The sequence below is a fragment of the Hyperolius riggenbachi genome, chromosome 4 (assembly GCF_040937935.1).
Source record: "Hyperolius riggenbachi isolate aHypRig1 chromosome 4, aHypRig1.pri, whole genome shotgun sequence".
Lineage (NCBI taxonomy): Eukaryota > Metazoa > Chordata > Amphibia > Anura > Hyperoliidae > Hyperolius > Hyperolius riggenbachi.
The window spans coordinates 200,399,235-200,414,269 of NC_090649.1; the positions used below are offsets into that span (position 1 = coordinate 200,399,235).

At 43.7% G+C, this 15,035-nt stretch overlaps 1 protein-coding gene across 5 annotated transcripts in view; it reads left to right on the forward strand.

Moving 5' to 3' along the window:
* Nucleotides 1-15,035, forward strand: part of BCL6 (BCL6 transcription repressor) — a 155,352-nt gene that overhangs the window by 123,657 nt on the left and 16,660 nt on the right. The window contains exon 1 of one of the 5 annotated variants that reach the window (XM_068281224.1): nt 6,802-6,930. The exons of 2 other annotated variants lie outside the window; for them this stretch is intronic. The gene's annotated coding sequence lies outside the window, so the exon portion shown is untranslated. Of the gene's footprint in view, nt 1-6,801; nt 6,931-6,962; nt 7,035-9,943; nt 9,967-15,035 lie in introns of those variants that run through there. 2 more of the 5 variants (XM_068281221.1, XM_068281225.1) reach the window with 2 other exon arrangements.

A 15,035-nucleotide genomic window follows, 5' to 3' on the forward strand; every position in this document is an offset into this window, starting at 1 on the left:
TAAAACCATGGTCAATCTGATTAGGTAGGCTATAATCCTGTTTCCGGCTATTGATGTAAGAGTTACACTGTGACTTTCCAGTCTAGCACTCTCGGTGCTGCTGCTGGTGCTATACCGTTGCTAGAAGACATAGTAATAAGGGAATCGATACTTTGCACTGTCTATAAATCTGAAAGAGCAGTCAATGCCTACTTCCTGTAGTCAGTCAACCCAGCCCAGGCCCTCAACCATTCTGTACTGCTAAGGTTAACTTCTAGACAAACTCTCTAATCCAGTGTGTCCTCATACTTAGTGGTGATGATATCTGTGTCTCTTTTAAAAGTCAAAAGAAATCATAGAACATCGACATTCAATGCAGGCAGTCATTGGAAAATGACCACTTACTTCTATGGGCATTGGCCTGGCATATGCACTAATGAAAAACCAGTTACAATGCTGATTGGTCGACGTATAAGATTTAATAAAAATATAGCAAATACCATAATACCGTACCACTTTCAGTCCATGGGTTAAAAGACAGTCCATTAGGGCTGATGACTAGTGAAGTATTAAAGCCAGGATCTTGAAGAAAGGATTGTACAAACAAAATAAGGAAGAAAAAAAAAATCAGAATTCACCAAGTCCATTGTTCTTATTCCATGAAGACAGATAGTCCAAAAAACCGATCCATTTGGGTGGCTTTTAGTGCAGGTTCTAAATGAAGTCTGGGTCAGATTGGACCCCATGATGGGCACAGACTTGTCTCTGGCCTTTTGCCTGGCATCGTGGGCGAATATAGGACATCTGTAGATCGGGTGCATATTGTAAAAAAGCCTTTTATTTGTTTGCATTGTGCAGTGTCCCCCTGTGTGCTGGGTGCAGAAAGTGGATTATGTGCTACACACAGTACTGAACAGGATCCGGCAAACGAAATAAGGCATCCTCAGAATCCCTGCGGAGGAGCACGCTTCTTGCGCGCTCCCGATGCTTCTAGGAGCTACTGCGCACGCGTGTGTTTCCCTCTCCCTGTTGAACTGATGCTCATACAGTAACTTAACTTTTGTTTTTGTTTTGTTTTTTTGTCTGTTTGATAACATATTTAAGGCTGAAGCCGTTCCCTCTGCAAGAGCCGAGCTTCTGCTAATCACAACATTTCGGGAGAATAGAGAAAACGCTCTAGTAATCAAGTGAAAGTTTGACATGTTGAAGTGCCACATTCCACGTGGCTATTACTTAAAAATGCTTCTGGTTGCCTTAGTGACTGAGGACACTTGAATGTGAGTGCCCGTATTTACCTCACAGGAGGCGCCTATAGGCACAGATGTCCTGGCACCTTAGCTTTTGCCTCTATTAACCTACAAACCACCAAACTGTCCCAGCTATCACTTCTCCCTTACTTCCATAATTGCTCTTCATAGGTGCCCCTAAATATTGAGGGTACTTCTCGCTACCTAATATTAAGTAGAGGTGACCCCAAGTATTAGGGTGCTAGAAAAAAACTCAGTATTCACATATGCGTTTTCCTCTATCTGCTAGGGAAAACACATATGCGATTCTGCCTAGTGTGTTCCTATCCTCAAGTAGCTGGAGGATCACCTGACTCAAGGGAGATGTTGTTAGTGAAATGCTGAGAGCTGGGTGGGTGAGTAACCTTATTTATGGTCTGCTTGGGACTCTGCCTAGGAAAGGAGGGAAGGAAGTGCTCGGGGAGGGGAGTGAGCCGCCTTTCCACCACTGGGCGTCTGTAGGCAAGTGCCTACAGTGCCTTATGGTAAATCCGGCCCTGGAGTGCCATGTATCCTACGTGCACATTGCCTCCTGGTATCCCAGGGCAATCCCAGCACAACGGATAGGTGATTACAGATGGTCTATGAGATACAAATATTGCCTGCTTGCATGCTATTTTAATGCAAATTGTATTTAGCTTGGCATAGAACCAATACAAACTGACAAGTAGATTTGATTGGTCCAGTTCCAAGGTGCATAGTTTGCATAAAATTAACATCCAAGGTGAATTCATTATCTTCTCTAGTGATGATAGACATGAAGATAGTACAACACCAGGCAGTACGTGTTGGGCTGACAGATAAGGTATATACCGGTATAATAGTTCCCTGTAAGCAGGCATAGCAGATTGTGACTGATCATTTGGGAGCCGCTATTATGCTACGTACACACATGCGACTACGATCGTTCGTTGTTAACGACGAACGATCTTTTAATTGACGAAAGAACGACCGGAGTAAAGTTAGTTCTAAAAAGTGTGTAACGATCACATCGTTAGAACAAACGTTACACCACGTAAAAGCACTTAATGCGCCTGTGCATAAAATTGTAAAGTTCCCTGGAGAAAAAGTGAAATGCGCATGTCCAGCCTGGTACGAACGATCGTTTCCAACGATGTACCACTTTTGCAAACGATCGTCGTTGGTTAAAATCCGCCGAGACAGAACTTTCTTTTGTAGCGATTTGGCTCGTTCGTCGTTAGACTTAATAGTCGGTGGTTCGTTTTTTGTAACGATCGTCGTTGGTAAAGATCGGGGAACGATCGTTACAAACGACTATAGTCGCATGTGTGTACGCACCTTAAGCCGCTGTAGAAGTTGTGACTATGGCAATGGCATCATCGGGGCAGTCATTCAGGCGCTGGATAAATTGTGGCTAGTGAGGGTGCTGGAATTCTGCTATACTAAAGCGGAACTCTGGCTTTTTTTTTCTAGCTGTGCCAGAAAGGTTATTTGGGCACCAGTTTCATTGGAACTATGGCAGGTGCCATTAAATTGTGGCTATAGCGGGCGCTGGCCGGGGTTCCACTGTATTATAGCCAAACTCCGGCTTTCAATTTTAGGGGAGATGGCAGGGCTGAGAAGGCTTTCAAATTTAGCGGTAGGAGCAGCTATAGGGCTGAAGGTTATTAGTGTTAGGAGTAATTGGGGGAGAGGGGGATTAGTGTTATGTTTGTTAGGCATTTGTGTGTGTGTGTGGGGGTGGGTTAGTGTTAGGGGGTTAGTGTTAGGTGTAGTTGGGGGGTTAGTGTTAGGTGTAGGTGGGGGTTAGTGTTAGGTGTGTAAGGCGTAGGTGGGGGGTGGTGTTAGGCATTTGTGTGGGGGGGGTTAGTGTTAGGTGTGGTTGGGGGGGTTAGTGTTAGGTGTGTGAGGCGTAGGTGGGGGGGGTTAGGCGTTTGTGGAGGGGGGAGGTTAGTGTTAGGTGTAGTTTGTGGGGTTTCTGTTAGGTGTGTTAGGCGTAGGTGGGGGAGTTGTGTTAGGCATTTGTGGGGGGTGTTAGTGTCAGGTGTAGTTGGGGGTTAGTGTTAGGTGTAGGTGGGGGGGTGTTAGGCATTTGTGTGTGTGGGGGGGTAGTGTTAGGTGTAGTTGGGGGGGGGGGTTATTGTTAGGTGTGAGGCGTAGGTGGGGGGGTGTTAGGCGTTTGTAGAGGGGGAAGGTTAGGTGTAGTTTGTGGGGTTACGGTTAGGTCTGTTAGGCGTAGGTAGGGGAGTTGTGTTAGGCATTTGGGGGGGGGGGGGGTAGTGTTAGGTGTAGTTGGGGGGTTACTGTTAGGTGTAGCGGGGGGTTTGTGTTAGGGTTGCGTTAGACGTTTGTGGCGGGGGGGGGGGGGGGGGAGGGTGTTAGGTGTAGGTATGGGGATGTAAGTGTAAAGCATAGGTAGGGGAAGGGTTAGTGTAGTAGAATATTAATACATTTACAGATATTGTACTATCGCAGAATATAATGGAAATGCATTATTTTCTGTAGCATCGTGGTTCCCATCGTGCTCCCATTTGCTTTCTTAGCATGAAGTCCCTACTATAACAAACATCATCCCTAAACTTCAGTGTACTGAAATCTACTGTCAGTTCAAATGTCCTACAATATCATTATTGTCACTAATGATGACCAAGTACTATGGTAAGGCCATTATCCTGGCAGCAGGGCTCCTCCCACTCGTCCTCTTCCTACCTCTCTCTACAGAACAGAACATGCTGTGGCCAAGCAGCATGCCTGTGCTGAAGCAGGGCTCTGCTGTAGCACTAGTGCTATACTATGCGCCTAACGCAAGGGTCATTCGGGGTTCCCCAATTTACTTCCCCCTCTGAGTTGCGACGACTCGGAGGTGAAATAGTATTTAACGCTGCTGAGGATTTGAGCAGCAGCAGGGCGAGGCATCATTCAGCTCACCCTGTGCCCAGCTCACCAGCGGCGTATATGTACGTACAAGTCTATACAGTGATTGTTCCTAAAGCTGCCATCTGAAGTTATTATTATTGATCATTTAATATGAAACAGACAGACACAGATCATTTATATCGCGCTTTTCTCCTGGCAGACTCAAAGCGCTAGAGCTGCAGCCACTAGGACGCGCTCTATAGGAAGTAGCAGAATTAGGGAGTCTTGCCCAAGATCTCCTACTGAATAGGTGCTGGCTTACTGAACAGGTCGAGCCGATTCGAACCCAGGTCGCTTGTGTCAAAGGCAGAGCCCTTAACCATACACTATCCACCAGCCACTGCTATGACACTTATTGAGTAAGTATGTGTCTGGGGCTATGTTCACACTATGTGCTTGTGCAATGTCTGCACCGCAACACACTTAGTCCCTGCCTGAAGGTAATCTGCACAAGCCCAAGGAAAACTTACAAACTACAGATAGTGTCCTGGGCCAAATTTGAATTGGGGACCCAGGGCTGCAAGGTGAGAGTGCTTTCCACCATGACAGTCTTTTTTCCTTAAGAAAACAGATAGAAGTTAATATTGCTTTTCATGTGGTCAGCCTGATAACCAATTAGGAATTATCTTTTGTTTGTTTGGTGTGAGTTACTCTGATGACATACTGACTCATTTTAAAGACAAAACAAAAAAGGCAGAACATTTATATTACGCTTTTCCAGGAGGCAGACGCAAAGCAGATTTAAAGCAAGAAGGTTAGCCACCATGATGACAGGCAGTACACGCCAAAGGAATAGCAGGACTATTAGAGGCCCCAAAGCCTGATGTGTGACATACAGAATGATAACTGAACGGCTGGTCTTTAGGGTGTCGATAGTGTAAATTGAATGTGATACCTGGATTTCTCCATTATTCAATGTAGCCTAAACTAGTCTCACTTTATCCTCTTCTTAACCCTAACTACCCCTGCACCCATGCATAGCCCTAAGCACATCTTCATCTATACCTAACCAAAACCACCCTTTGTTCTTTACCTAACCCTAACTAAACCTTCACCTATGCCTATTGCCTAACCCTAAACACACTTTCTCCTGTGCATAACCCTACCTACCATTACACCCATGCCTAACCCTAACCACCCTTTCTTCTGTGCCTAACCCTAACTTCCCCTTTACCTAACCTACGCCTAACCCTAACCACCCTTTCTTCTGTGACTAACCCTAACTACTTCTTCACCTATGCCTAACCCTAACCACCCTTTCTCCTGTGCTTAATTATAACTTCCCCTTCAACTATGTTGAAGACTAACCACCCTTTCTCCTGTGCCAAACCCTAACTACCCCTTAACCTGTGCCTAATCAGCCTTTCTTCTATGCCTAACCCTAACTACCCCTCACCTGTACCTAACCACCCTTTCTTCTGTGCTTAACCTTATCTTCCCCTTCACCTGTGCCTATACCTAACATCCCATTCATCTGTGCCTAACTGTAATGTTACCTTCACCTCTGCCTATCCTTATCTTCCCCTTCATTAGTGCATATCTATAAACATCCTTTCTCTTGTGCTTAAATTTCCGCTTCATCTGTGTCTATCCTAGTAATGCACTGCATGTTCCTACATTGTAACAACAAATCTGTTACATTGCAGCACAGCTGATTAGGTGTGAGCTGTTCATAGATTATGAATGGTAAAGTGTTCTAGTGTGCAAAATAGTGTACATTACAACTCAGCGCGCACACTATACGATTCGCAATGCACATTCCTGGCAATGCGTATAGGGCGTAATCAGCAAGAACATGAGAAGTACATAGACATGTTCAGACGACATGCGCTGTGCAGCAGTGTGATGCGCTACCGCAGTGCTGCATGCATTTTTCAGCAAAGCGCAGTGCTGACCCTATTCACTATAGTGTTACTGGATACGGTTACTGGTTCAGACGTGAAATGCACGAAAACAGGGGGGCATGCGATCACGCGTGTTGCATTCCAAATGCACAGCCATCTCTGTTTGACAGTGTGAAGGAGGCCTTATTGTAAAACTATCCTAAGGTGTTGATTAATGAAACTTTTACCTCATGATGAATTATCTCTCCACATATAATTCTCACCTTATCTGGAAAATAACTCTTCAGTACAACCTTCAAGTAAATTATGTCATGAGAAAATTAGTAATATAAACAGAATAGACAGTTCTGCGTGGATTCGAAAATACTATAGGCTTCCTGAAGACATGTCAGGGTTAAATCAAATAACAATGTAAATGGCTGTGACCTACATTGGCTGTTCCCAGCATGTAGTTACATAGCAATCATTAGAACTATGATACAATGTATCATAACCAGTATCTTGCCCTGGAAGCAGCAGCTACCGTCTGCGCATGTACAAGAAATCCACCAACGCCGGCAGGGGCGCGCATGGAGCGCGCACACACGCAGGGATGCCGGGGTGCCATATATCCGCCTCTTCTCTTATGTCACAGAATAGCAAATTAGTTCTGAGAATTTCTGGGCTGTCCTTCCAAGTTGAAGTCCTACGTCAGACCCAAAGACACACCATGTGATCTAGCTAGCCGGGTGATACCAAGGCATTCAGGGGGTACTATAATCCCCAAATTCCGTGTACCTGAAGGAGACCCTCAGCCAACATGCACTCCTGTGAAAGGCATTTTTTCCCTACCGGGAAATGTGTCTGCAGAGAGTCGGGCAGGTTCCTGGCCAGTACAATGGACAGGAGAGAAGTGAAAGGGGTTGGCTGGAAGACGCGCCGTCCTCCCCTGCCTGCACGCAGTGGTAAGATCAGAAGCTCAAATTCCGAGAATTGAGCCCTGTTGATTCTTAGAACTGGGGGTTCTTAGAAGTGGTGATGCAAGGATTTTCTAGGAAAGCCCTACCAGGTGATTTGCTTTTCTCTTTAATTCATTTTTTTTATTAGTACTTGCCAGTTGCTTGGAGTTGAAGTTCCCTAGCTATTTTCTCCTGTTTTTTATTTTTACTATGTTATTATTATTTTTATCTCTTCTGTATGTGACTTTTGGAGATGTGTTTTTAAGAGCGTGCTATTTGCTTGTTGTACAAGACACTCTAGATAGTTTAGCCTGTGCCCTGGCACCAGGGATGGCATTGGTGAAGGGCTGCAGTGTGTTCTCTGCTAGCATTTCCCTTGGTCGAGGCATTCTCTTGCATTGTGTTTGCCTGCCTCTGGCTTGCTTGCTTGCTGCTGCTGATGGAACCATATTGTAGATGAGGAGGTTTCTTGTTAGCATGCTTGGGACTCCCCTGCCTGTCTGTGTCTGCCAGTCTCTGTCTGGCTTCTCTCCACTTGCACCAGGGACAGTGGGAGATTAGCTCCAAGGACAGAAAGGCTGGGTGATATGTCAGAGTGAGACATTCCCATCTCCGCACGGGTACAGTGACTGTTGTAGCTGGCTGGCATGGCGCTATGGAGCCGCTGCCCTGCACCTGTGCCCGGTTATGTTCTGCGCTGCCTAGGCACGACTCTCCCCGTACTGCCCAGGCGTGTTCTTGGTGTCTGGCTACTGAATGAGTCCGGATTTTTCTTCTGAATGCCAGGCTGCCCACTAAACTGCCTCGCGATCATAACTCAAGGGGGATTATAGGGATTAAAAGCGTTTTGTTCTAATGTTCTCAGATCCCCGTTTTGTTCGCTGTTAATGACCCTTTGGGGGATTAAATGATATGACAAGGAAGGGAGAGGAGCCGTGCTGCCAGCGGCGCTGTAGCCGCGCTGTGATCTAGGTGTGGGCTGGCAGCAGTGTCTAGACAGTGGCACGGGGGGATCAGGTGCAATGCCCTCCAGCCCCCCGCATACTTAGCGGGGGCAATTACAGAGGAGAGCTGCGCAGCTCGCCTTCCCTATGCACGCAGTGTTTACTATGGAGGAACTTGGCACAACCAGCGAGGCTCGTAAATCAGCATCCCAAAGTGAAGTTGTTTTGGCCCCGGTCCACACGCTATTCCTGGAGGTATCCGTGTATGTGCCGGGCAGCGACCACCATACATAAGCCGGGCTGCCCCCCACTCCCTCCCCAGACCCCCAGCTTCGCACAGGCGTTTTATAAATTAGGCTGATCATTTATTAGGGTGGGAAGTTGTGTTTTTTTTCTTGTTTAAGTGATCTGTATAAAGGTTGGCTAATTAGGAATTCTAAACATCATTTGGAAATGTTACTACATAGTATGCGAATAACAAGTGCAGTCCGGATTGAGGCAAGCTGTCATTGGCTGCTAATTTATCATGATCGCTGTTCTTGTGGTCAGTTTGATGTATTCGTTTAATTAACGTAACAGCGCAGGGACTATCTTTAATCGGGGATCTGAGTTTATGTTCAGAGGGGGGCGATGAGTGATGCTGTCTGGAAGTGTCAAACTTGAGTGAGGATCCCAGCCGCCCCTCCAGTCTCCAATAACAACATTTCTTGTATAATGGGCAACATGTGATTGGAGCCCAAGGTGGCACATTGCTGCGGGGGCTGATGGTGGTGATCACCAGCCTGCGAGCAATGAGGCAATATCCTTGTTCTATTTGTGCTGCTTCTGATTGACAGGCGGGTGTGAGCACTGGGTATGACCCACAATCCGATCTTGGCTTACATATGTCAGTAATGGGTCCTGTGTCAGACTCCAGCCCAAATAATGGTAAATAACATGTTTGGCTAAGGCTTAGGTTTGGGGCGACCTCTGGCGGTCATGGTTGTCTTAGCAGGTTTTAATAAAATTCCCTAGTGACTCGCTAAATTTAGAGTCCCGCTGCTTGTTTTTTTTTTTTTTTTTTTTTTTGCTTTTACAGCGTGGAGGGAAAGGAAAGCCACAAATGTGGAATTGCCCGCAATCTCACATCCTAAACCAGAGTTCCAGGGGAGTTCTGTTTCAAGGAAAGAGTTACAATACATGTATATAAAAATGCCTTCCCCTGTGGCTCGACAGAGGTTAACTGGAGGATTCACATTCCTCCGCACTGGCTGTAAGGCAGGAATGGATTTTTAACCTATGCTCATGTTTCATCTTTGTAGAGTCTAAAAACATCCCCCATCCATCAGACATATGACTACCTTGTCTGCGCTTATGTGCAGCACACATGGTGGTATTTTGCTCTTTAGCTTTTTGCTATAGAAGGTGATTATTGCTAGAAGTATGGCTTGTGTGCTACTATACAGTACATGCTTCTTTGCATGTACATCTGACTATTTTAGGCGGGGAAGCTTGATGATTGTGCACATTGGAAAGGGCTACCTGCTATTTACTGGAATCTTTACTAAAGTTAGGCTAATAGAAGCTTTGCTGGTGTGACACAGTTGGAGCTGGTTGGGTGGCACAAGCCACAGGAGAGGGAGAAGTACAGGTTTTACGTCCCCATAATAGAAATCCCCTATGCTGGTGTCATCCTTGGTAGGGTAGGAATGTAGTTGGCGCTGTCAGGGAGGCTGCTTAGGTTATTTTACAAAGGAGGTGTCTCATTGCACTGCTACCAGCTAATGCATTCCAAAGCAGATCCTTGCCAGCGCTACAAGCCATAGACTAGAACACTGTCATTTCATAGCCAATCTTCTGGAGCCAGGGTAATTGGGGGAGAAAAAACAAAATCACATGTTGTGTCAAGATTCAGAACGCCAAAAAAAGTTTAGCTTTTATTTTTAAGCAGGGGAAGCCAAAGCATAAGAACGACTGTGTGTTGTGCGACTGAGTGTGTGTGTGTCTGTTTATCCAAAATAACAAGTTTTTGAGCCATCATGGAAACTTCATGCCAGTATCTAGAAAGGGATCTGCCGCCACCCGGTGGCCACAGAAGTTACTTCACTTTCTGGAATTGGTGGGAACTAAATTTCTGTTGCTAAAACTATGTGAACATCTATTTCAAGAATGTCTGTGTCAATAAGAATTTTTTTTTAGCGTTTTTTTTTCTAATGTTACAAAATATGCTTCATTCAATTTGTACTGCATCAATTAAAAAAGTCCTATTTATGCAGATGGAGCCTGTTATTATTTTAAATCATGTTGATATTATTTTGTCAAATAACCTGAGATCCAAAGATATTTCTAGATGGAAAGGGTGAATATTAACCTTCTAGATGGCCCACGTACACTATTCTTTTCAACATTTTAGTTTATATTTCTGAATAACTTGGTTACACCTGCCCCCCCCCCCCTCCCCCCTTCCCGCAAATACAATACGCTATGTTTCTTTTCCAGGTGTTTAATAAAGATTTGATGTGGCTTTTTGTGACTTTTATTTTAAATACAATTCTCATTCTCTTTGGTTGTATTATTGTGGTATGTGGAACAGTGACCTAAATTTCTTTTTAGAAATGTTTTAACACTCCTATCTATCTATCTATCTATCTATCTATCTATCTATCTATCTATCTATCTATCTATCTATCTATCTATCTATCTATCTATCTATCTCTCAGAGTGTTGGTGTATGCATTTATTGTTACCTCCTTAGTGAGAGTGATGTTTCCTGTCTGAGGGATTCTAGCACTTATTCCTAGCATACAGGGCACACAGCCTACCTTCCGGTAATGAGGTCTCGTAAGCTTGTTTCATCAATTCCTCGGTATGGTTGAATCCATTTGGCTTCGCATAGCCTCTCAGCTTAGCAGGAGGGTTAACCAATTCTGTGCTGTCCTTGGGAAGTATCACTGAGTGTAACTCTTAGAAGTTGCAGTTCTCTGATACTGTTACAAGTTGTTAGTTAAATAAGGAATGAGTAACATTGCAGGGAGATCTCGCTGCCACTCACAGATCCCAGGTGGCCTGTGTATTTTTAAATAATTAATCCAATGAACTTGAAAGTGATTCTCAGCTGGAAAGCAAATGGGAGGACTGGCCCTTAGTTCTTCTCTCTATGAAGAACAAATTCAAATTAGAGCCTTTTTCTTGCCAGGACAGCATGATTTACTTTAAGCCAACTGTTCAATGTTCTTCAAGTCTTTAGGTGGTAGGAAGTTATGTCTACAATTTTGTCTACTTCAGCAGCACAACATGTTTCTCATTGTTATGGTTAGGATATATTTACCACCAGGTATCTTTACAAGTCACTTTTTATGAACTTGCCTTTAGAATATTAGTTGGGGCAGAATGACTATGCTGATAATACAGTCCCAGCAGGTCTGACTATTACATAAATGCATGCTTGCTTCATATTCATAATGAAAGAAACCTTACACAGAATGGTATCACACATCCCACTCTGCTTTCTAGTCTCCAGTGTTCCCATTAGAAAGACTAGCCTCCTACACTTTCTTAGAAGCTTGGGAGATGCATATCAAAGAAACATTACTAAACGTTAAGGGTATCTAGAGATGATGTACTGATTTATTGCTAGATATTTTGTGGCTGTAAGGCTCTGATAATCTCAGAAAATCAGGAACTAGTCCATGTGTGATGAAATACAAATAAAAAATACTTCCAGTGAATTAACAGTATTTCCCAATATTTGCTCAGTTGTATACTTCCTTTAAAGTGTTTGCTATGGCCACGTACCATCCACACTATTGAGCATTGACATGCATATCAAATGCCTTCACTGACAGACTCTGGTCACTAGTTGATGTTTTCCAAAATATCCACCTCTATAAATACCACACAGGCTGTGTTGTCATGCTGCCTGTAATGTCTCCAACTGGCACCTTGCTATAAAGAGCACATATCCTAACACCCCCTGCCCCCCCCCCCCCCAAAAAAAAATTGTAAAATTAATAAATAAGTCTGTAGTGTACTCATTTAAATGACTGTGAGCCCCCAGCGATCCCTTACACTTTGAGAGACACTGCTGCATATTGCTCAAAAGTCCTTAGGCCTATTTTCTTTACGCTTTACAGTTTTTCACTTTTTATGTTAGTTTTGGGGATGGCCAAGGTGTAAGGGGACAGTTTGCGCCACTGAAATAGTTGCCAAAACCTTAAAACTTTGCAATTCTTTTAGGAAAAGTCTTCCCTGGAAAAAGTTTAGTATCTATATCTCTATCTCAAATAACATTTATATTGTGTTTTTCTCCTGGCGCACTCAAAGCACTTGAGCGGCAGCCGTTAGGGTGCGCTCAGTAGGCAGTAGCAGTGTTAAAGAGTCTTGCCCAAGGTCTCCCACTGAATAGGTGCAGGCTTACTGAACAGGAAGAGGCAAGATGCAAACCCTGGTCTGGTCTTCTGTGACTACAGTGATTTCAAAATGATGAAGCAGTGAGATGTGAATTTCAAAAGATTTGTCTGCTAGCTCTTCATACAATCCAGTGGATCTCAACAAATAGTTTTGGATAGATGTGATTCCCCTTAACCATATTTTTTTTTCTTTTTTTCATTCCATTATAACCTCATTTTCAGTTTTGTGGATGGGCTGAATGGGTCATTCTCACCACCTTCTAGTTTTGTATTGCTTCACTCTTCAACCATTTAAGGGAAGTGTACCCCATCATAGACTGCAGGTTCCCTCTTCTGAAGCCTGGATCCCCCTTCTGTCGAAGTGTCTTATGTATAAGCGCCTGGAACAGTTTCCTTTCTTCACATGGCAACTGACTTCTCTTTTTCTGTGAGAGGGGCAGCTTAAAACAACTAAGGTAGCACTGAACAGTTGCTAAGAGAAGAGTAGGAAATGAGACTCTTCATATATGCAGTAGTTGATCTGTACTGTGGGAATTACGCTGTTTGACAATCATACATTGAAAGGCAGAGGATCAGGGCAGTCCTATATGATGATGCTACCATATAATTGAAGCTTATACGCCACACAGAGTGTCGATATTGCATGTAGTGTTTCAGTGGCAGAGATGTGAGCTGGTATGTGGTCCCTTTTTTTTTCTAGATTATTAGAGGTTCAGTCAAGCATTGAATGGTGGATCTGTAGCAAAATAATGGCTTGATTTGCTGTGAATCCTAGTATAGCATAACTAAACCTCTCATGTCTCTGTATTGCCACCTACTGGCAGACTGCTAAAATAATTTGGCTTTCATCCATTAGCAGGCTTTTCATTGACTGAAGTATGACAAGTTTGTACACAGTGGCTTTAGGTGTCTTCAGTGCTCCTTTTTGAAAGGGCTGTATATGACATCCTGATTTCTATCACACTAACAGGTGATGCACTCTGTGTCTGTTATAGAAACTCTGGTTATTTGAAAAACCAACTATAACTGTACTTGTGTATTTTGCTGGACATAAGCATATAACTTAAAGGCAATTGAATATACAGACCTACATTTGTTGCTTTTGAGTGTAGGGTTGCTGATTGGCTTTTATATTAAAGTAGTGCACTATATAGCTCATTCAAGTATAGCTGCAGGGGGAGTGTGGGCAGGTACCCACTTACAATTGAACTCCCTCCTTTACCTCCCCTTACTGCCTGCAGAACATTTATGTACTAAGTGTCTTCTGGTTCCACTGCCACAAGGTTATCATATTATTAGGCTGGGAAAGGATGGTTTTTCATTATCTTGTGGCATAGATAACCTTAGCTCATGTCTTCATTTTGGCTGTGTAGTTAAACATGGTGCAAAAAAACCCCAAAGCAAGTGGCTGGCGAGCCTCTTTCGTCAGCCTGACTAATGTAAAAGGCTGGAAGCAAATTTCTCATTGCCACTGTGGTTACAGCACATTCAGCCGCTATAGAAGTTCATTAGGCTCACACGAGAGAGAGAGAAATGGATATGTACTTTAGGAAGCTTGTCCTAGGCTGGCTTTCCAGGAAAGTCTACTGAAGTTGTGCTGATTTGATGAAGTAATCCCAGTCTGAGTGAAATATTTTCCAGAATGATATGGCTGGCACACCCACCCCTTTTTCCTCTGAATACAGTGTTAATGTATAGCATCTGTAGGGCAGGTAACGTGTAATGACAGCCTTGGATGAACAACAGTTTGTTTTGCTGCCAAGCCCTTGCATAGAGGAGACTGCCCTTAAACTCCCATGCATCAGGTAAAATACTTTGCCTTATTTCTAATGCTTATCTAATGCATACACATAGAAGTCTGTATGCTGGCAGAGGAGGAGTTAAGTTCATGATAGAGAAAGTTGGACACCGTGGTGTGCCTGTTTCACTGAACATGTTTATTTAAAAAGTGCAGTTGCAAAAAATAAGTGAAACCATGGGGGTGTATTTTTATTTCTATGGAAGAGAAGATATACGGCTGTGGTTTTGTTGTGTCATGCATACAGTTTCTGATCTATAACCTGCACATGCTGAGGCTTGGTGACATTTGCTTTATAAAGCTAGTCAGAGAACGGTTTCTGTTCTTTGATTTTGAGAAGCCTTAATTGCTGAAACGTTTCATTTTGTATTGGGCAGATTACCTTTTGCATGCAGAATAAGTTGATTTAGAAGTATTTTCAGAGTCTTAAGTGGTAATAGGAGTACTCCATACAACCAATCACAGCTCAACTGAGCTTTTCTTAAAGCACTTGAGAATGTAAAAGGCAAGCAAGGCATGTTGTAATACAGAAATTCCTCCTGCTTTTCATATGCTGAAAAAGAATAAACATATTTTACATATTTTAGTGTAATGGTTAAAAAAAACTTTTATTGTGAGATATTTGGTGGCTTCTAAAATCTTTGGTCTCTCTGCAAAGGATTTGCACCTTGTTAACTTGCAGGTCTAAACTAACTGATGCTAAGGCCTTCATTATCTTAAGAAGCCTGCCCTATCCTAACTGTAAAATACAGTAATGTGACTGGGCGGTTAAAGTAGTAAGTCCAGCCAAGCGCCTTACTGCCTGGCTCCTGGGAATTATCCAACTCTGACGTGATCTGATTTAAAACCAAAGACTAAAGGCTTGTACACCCGCCAAACAAAGTGCAAGGCACAACACCCGTGTAAACACAATGCTTTGCAGTGCACTGGGAGCAATGTGCGGTTTTCCGCAGCGGGGGAAAAAAAGCTGGTGCTGCTGCA